The 6,461-nt window shown below is 37.4% G+C and overlaps 1 pseudogene; it reads right to left on the reverse strand.

The window, feature by feature from the left end:
- Positions 1 to 1,836: 1,836 nt before the first annotated feature.
- On the reverse strand, positions 1,837 to 2,753 carry LOC125171705 (ADP/ATP translocase 2-like; annotated as a pseudogene).
- Between the last annotated feature and the right edge of the window lie 3,708 nt (positions 2,754 to 6,461).

Raw genomic sequence — 6,461 nt, forward strand, 5'->3', positions numbered from 1 at the left:
TGTACTTCAAAAACAAAGTTAGTAGACTTCTCTAACTGTGGGAGGAAAGACGGGTCCTGACAATTTTTATTCAGGGTTCACTTACTATGAAAGACAATGTCTTACGCACTGAGGGGGAATATGAATATGAATGAGCTATATCTACAGCTCAAAAAATAAGGTAAAAATTTAGTAGACATGATGAATAATTTGTTCCTCTAAACCCAAAAGTTTATCTCAAGTCAGGCTGCATGGAGTCTATAAAATTATTATGTACACATAACCAATTGTACTCACTCCTCTACATAGGTTATAGTCAAAGTGAGAAAGTGGTCCCAGACACTCCAGGAAATAGTATTCTAATAATTTCAATGACCCAAAAGGAAGTGTCCATGTAACAAACAATAGATGGTCAATTTTTCTACGGAATTAAGTTTAGACAATCTGTGGAAAACACTTGAATTCTTGCACAAGTCAATACAATTAGGAAGAGATGCATCCTTCATCTCACTTTTACTTGTAATATACTGATATTTGCTCATATATTCAGCTACTTAAAAAATCTGTTTAATGTCTATTAATCTTTGAGAGAGAGAGAGAGAGAGAGAGAGAGAAAGAGAGAGAGACAGAGAGAGAGAGAGGTGGGGGGAGGGGCAGAGAGAGAGGGACACACAGAATCCAAAGCAGCCTCCAGGCTCTGAGCTGTCAGCACAAAAGCCCGATGCAGAGCTGGAACCCACTGACCATGGGATCATGACTTGAGCCAAAGTCAGATGCTTAACTGACTGAGCCACCCAGGTGCCCCTATTCAGCTACTTTTTAAAAAAAAATTAAATGTTTCTATATTCCACTAGAAAGTTCAGAGGGCCCTAGGAGAGCTATTGAGTGAAAACATTTGAAGTAGTAGTATTGAAATAGTTTTAAGAAGATGTAAACATTACTTAGTAACAATTTCTCTTAAGAAATGCAGACCTTTACAAACTAATATTATTGGTTAGGAAAATGGGCAATGTCTATATGAGACACATGATCTAAAGCAACCCTATTGATGTTCTTTTAAGTAATTTGGGTATTTAAATATAAAGCTGATTTCTTAGCTACTTCATACCCGTAGGTGAATTATGGTAGAAGGTTTCACTAAAAGGTTAGAGCACTAAACACAAAGTTACTCCCAGTGGTAAATGGAAAAGGGACTAAATCATAGTGAAACAATTATAACAGGTGGTATGCAAGTAACGTAATAGTTAAGATTAACAGTAAGATAAAGCCAAAGAAAAATCTGTACACAAATAAATATGAGATTACTGAAATCAGGGACATTCTGAGAAAGTTAATAAGGAAATTTAGGGCCATTCTTTAAAAAAGAAGATTATACTGAAATAAAATTGTGTAAAAAAGAATTGAAATATAGTTGAGAACTTTCCATTTTAAATGTTTGCCTTCATAGGGTGATAGTGTCTTAGTTAAATACCAGGCCCTTTCAAAAGAAAATAAGATAAGTATATTCCTGGGACCTAATCATACCATTTTAATGAATTAGTTACAAAGAATTTTGGAATCTGTCCCTTGTTTGAAAAAAAAATGGATCAATATTTTTTATGAAAAAAGTAAAAGTAGTTGTTTTTAAGAGGTATTTTAAAATTTCAGATATTTTTTATTTCTTCAAATTTACTTATCAGGAGTGACTGAAATAAAAAATATAATTGAGCGTCATCATCACAGAAATAGCTTTAAGAGAAAACCGGTCAAATGAATATTATTGCTCCCCATTTTCAACCAGTAAATAGTTGCCACTGACAGATAGCCAATAGTCTGTCAGGAATGCTCTAGGTATGTTACATAATACAACATGCCTGTTCACAGGGGGAAAAACTCGGAATTAACTTCCGTGAACTTGATTTCATCATACAAGTTAGGCACCAAAGCACCACCCATGCCTCTGAGGACACTGAACCATACACCCTCAAAAAAAGCTTCAGCTCCTTCACTGCAAGAAATATCCCACCAGCAGTCAAGCCTGCCTGTGTACACGATGTCACCTCCTTTGTGCCCTGACTGCACCATCATATGGCAGTGAACAGTGTCAGATGGACAAGAAATCAACCCGGCATCCATTGTGATGGATTGTATTATCATCCAGCTGATGAAGATGTGAATATTCTTGGGATTTGGAAGTGTTCCCTTTGCAGTGTCCTAGACACTGAAGTAGGCAGCTTGGTAGGTAACACCCTGCATAGATACATTAAAACCTAGTACGGGCCCCTCATCCCACCAGATTTGTAGTCCTTAACCTGGCAGTCACTGAGGCCTTGGGATTTCTTTTCAGCTCCAGCTTTGCCCACAGCAACTGTTAGATGGGTATAGACAAAATCAAGAGGATACACAAAACACAAGGATGGGGCTGCAGCAGCACCACTTGATGCCCGATTCTCTGCAAAGTAGTGCCAAAACTGGGTTCTCTTGTCCACACCACCCAGGAAGCTCTGTTTGTATGTATCTTTGAAGGCAAAGTTGAGAACCTGGGTGGGGAAGTATTTGATGCCATTGGGCAGGTTACCACGCTGGAAGCACAGGACTCCCTGCTCCATGGGGATATGAACCATGCAGTTTATAATGCCCTTGTACTGCTTATCTGCAGTGATTTGCCTGTGGGCACTGTGCACTTGCAGCATCAGCTTGACCCAATGGATGGGCTCTACTATGTCTTGGAGGTCTACTGCGGCCACTCCACCCTCTAGGAAGTCCTTGGTGAAGGACATAGAGCCATCTGTCATGTTGAAAGGAAAGAAGGGGCAGGTGACTACAGTAGGAACTGGCTGGGACTTTACAAAGCATATTTTAATATTTAAGGAGTCATTATCAAATGACTCCATATGGCAAATTAATATGCTTTGTTGGCTTGCAATTTTTAAAGCCATTTAAAAAGTATTGACATAAAATGAATTGCACATATTTAAAGTTTAGGAGCCCTTTTTTAGATTCTTTGTGATTATCTGTATAGACAATCATATCTTTTGCCTATCATATCTTCTGCAAATAGATGTAGTTTTACTTCTTCTCTTTTTCTAATTTATATGCTCTTTATTTTCCTTTTTCCTTTTGCCTTATTGAAAATCTATCTCATTAGCAAACCAACATAACATTGAATATGAGTAGGGGGAGGAGATACCCTTGCCTTATTCTTGATCTGAGGCAGAAAGTAGTCTCTCACTATTAAATATGATATTAGCTGGAGGATTTGTTGATGTTCTTTATGAGATTAAGGAAGCACCCTGCTTCTAGTTTGTTGAGAGCCTTTATCAGGAACAGATGTCTGAGTTTTCCAAATGCTTTTTTCTTCATCTGTTGCTACAATAATTTTTTTTTCTTATTTAGTTACTCTGTTAACGTGGTAAAAAAAAAAAAGCAAACATTTTTTTTTTCAATATTGAACAAGCCTTGCATTCCTGGGATGAACCTCACTTGGTTGTGATGTAGGGCTGGGTTTGTTGTTGTTTTGGTCATCCTCAGTGCATCGGAGTCTAGATTCCATTAGGGATATCTTTTGTTTGTCTCTCCACTTAGTTTTGAATTTTCCTTTGCACTTCCCCCTAGAGAAAGCCTGTGTCTTGCAGTTCTCACAGGTGTCTCCCACTGTTAGTTGTACTAGATGAATGTCAGCTTGTTGATAGGGAGTTGGTAGGGGTGTTTGATGCTCTGATAAGCCTTAGTCTTAAGCAGACACTATGAACCTTGATCTCAGGCATGTGCCCTTTTTAAGTATCCGATCTCTTCTCCAGATGCAAAGCTAGGGCTAGCACATTCTCTAGCTCCTTCTCAAAGTAGAAACATTTTTTAAAAATTCCTTGTTTCCCTCATTAACTGCAGTGTTTCTCCACTAGTGCCCTTAGTTTACAATTTTGAGGCCCTAACTCCTGAAGATTAAAAATTTTGGGATGCATCTCAGATGGGAATGACAGCCAATAGTTCCCACCTTCAGTTGCAATGAATTTCCACTCTGCACCTGGTCTACGAATTTGGTTGTCTTCCTACTCACAAAATCCTCTGCAGAAAGACCTTTTATTTCAATGGAGATAGAGAGAGAGAGGGTCTGGGTAGAGTTTTGGCAGTGGCTATCATTCTGCAACCCCAGCAAGAACCATGAAGGAAGTTGTTTTTTGGTTTTGTTGGTTTGTTTCAGATTTCTCCCTGATATTCCCCAAGCACCTGGTGGGGTTCCTAGAGAAAACACTCTGCAAAGACATAACTATCCTATGTCTGTGACTCTTGGGAAATTTCTTTCACACTAACCCTACTCAGCCTTTTTCTTTTTTATTTATTTATTTATTTATTTTTCAACGTTTATTTATTTTGGGGACAGAGAGAGACAGAGCATGAATGGGGGAGGGGCAGAGAGAGAGGGAGACACAGAATCGGAAACAGGCTCCAGGCTCTGAGCCATCAGCCCAGAGCCTGACGCGGGGCTCGAACTCACGGACCGCGAGATCGTGACCTGGCTGAAGTCGGACGCTTAACCGACTGCGCCACCCAGGCGCCCCGACTCAGCCTTTTTCAATTAACTAAAAATGTCTAGCTTAATATTTTTACTGACTTATATGGCATTTGGCGGCATCTTGTATTCTTGTGGTTTTGATTTGTAGTTCCCTGATGATGAGTGAAGTTGAGCATCTTTTCATGTATCTGTTAGCCATCTGGATGTCTTTGGAAAAGTGTCTATTCTTGTCGTCTGCCCATGTCTTAACTGGGTTGTTTGATTTTTGGGTATTGAGTTTGAAAAGTCCTTTATGGATTTTGGATACTAACCCTTTATCAGATATGTTGTTTGTAGGGATGCAAACTGGTACAATCACACTGGAGAAGAGTATAGAGGCTCCTCAAAAAAAAACAAAAATAGCACTACCCTATGATCTAGCAATTTTACTATTAAGTATTTACCCAAAGGATACTGAAATACAGATTAGAAGAGGTACATACACCCCCAATGTTTATAGAAGCATTATCAACAATAGCAAAACTGGAGAGAGTCCAAATGTGCATCAACTGATGAATGGATAAGAGGATATGGCATATATATATACAATGTAATGTTAATCAGCCCTTAAAAAGAATGAAAACTTGCCATTTGCAATGGCATGGATGGAGATAGAATGTATTATGCTAAGGGAAATAAGTCAATCAGAGAAAGAAAAATATCATATGATTTCACTCATATGTGGAACTTAAGAAAGAAAACAGATGAACATAGGGGAAGGAGGAGGAAATCAGAAGAAAGGGAAAGAAACCACAGGAGACTCTTAATAATAGAGAACAAACTGAGGGTTGATAGAGGGAGGTGTGTGGGAGATGGGCCAGATGGGTGATGGGTATTAAGGAGGGGACTTGTTATGATGAGCTCTGGGTGTTGTATGTAAGTGATGAATCAATGAATTCTACTTCTGAAACCAATATTGCACTGTATATTAACTAAAATTTAAATAATTTTTCAAAAGCAGATGGAAAATGATAATAATTTGAAAATAAGTCCTCATACACTCATATTATTTCAATAGAACAGGTATTCTTTTCTTGCTCTAAACATTAATCAAAATTATTTACTAAGAAAATGTCCCAGTTCTCTATGAAAATTCTTGTTGACTAAATTGCTAGGCAGAAACTATAGCTCCATGATCTATATCATGTTACAGATAAATAATAAGATAATTGCATTTAACCTGTATATTTGTCTAGCTAAAACTTTTACATCAATTCATACTTGCAATTAAATGTGAAAGGTAGGGGTCAGACATATGAATGAGAAAGAAAGCAAACTGAGAAGTATGGTTGATAATTAGAGCACCAAGAGGAAACCTGGGGAGGTCAGACCAATAGGATATAAACTTTGGGATTAGACAGATCTGTCTGAATTTGAATTCTGACTCAGACATTTAATGAGTAATTTGCAATCAATTACTTAACATTTAAGGCCAAGCTTCCCCATCTACAAAAGGAGAATATACTCATCCAACTGGATATTCTGAAGGATTAATATAGAGTAGATATAAAAATATAGGCAATAAACACTTAATTTCATGGATTAGACATGAAATAAATTATAGTAACAAGACTTTCAAAGATTAACAGGTCATCCGGAGAGACAGAGACATTATGATACAAATCAACAGAAAATATCAGATCAATACAATGGGACAAAGCACAATGACTCAAACTGAATTTACAAAATATTACAATGTCTTATCACAGGGCAGGGAAAAAAGGCATGGGACACTCTGAACAGTAAAACCTTGTAAATTATTTTGAGTGAGAGATTGTCATTTGAAACCATAACTACGTGTGTATAGTTTTAACTGTAGATAAAATAGAAACATATGTAGCTTTGCATATTTATTTAGCAATACCAATATCTATATATTGCTTACTGTGTCCCATGTGCTTTTTAAAGATTTTACTTTCATGAACTCATTTAAACTCCTCTCTCTTAAATA

This window comes from Prionailurus viverrinus, chromosome C1, assembly GCF_022837055.1.
Source record: "Prionailurus viverrinus isolate Anna chromosome C1, UM_Priviv_1.0, whole genome shotgun sequence".
Taxonomy (NCBI): Eukaryota; Metazoa; Chordata; class Mammalia; order Carnivora; family Felidae; genus Prionailurus; species Prionailurus viverrinus.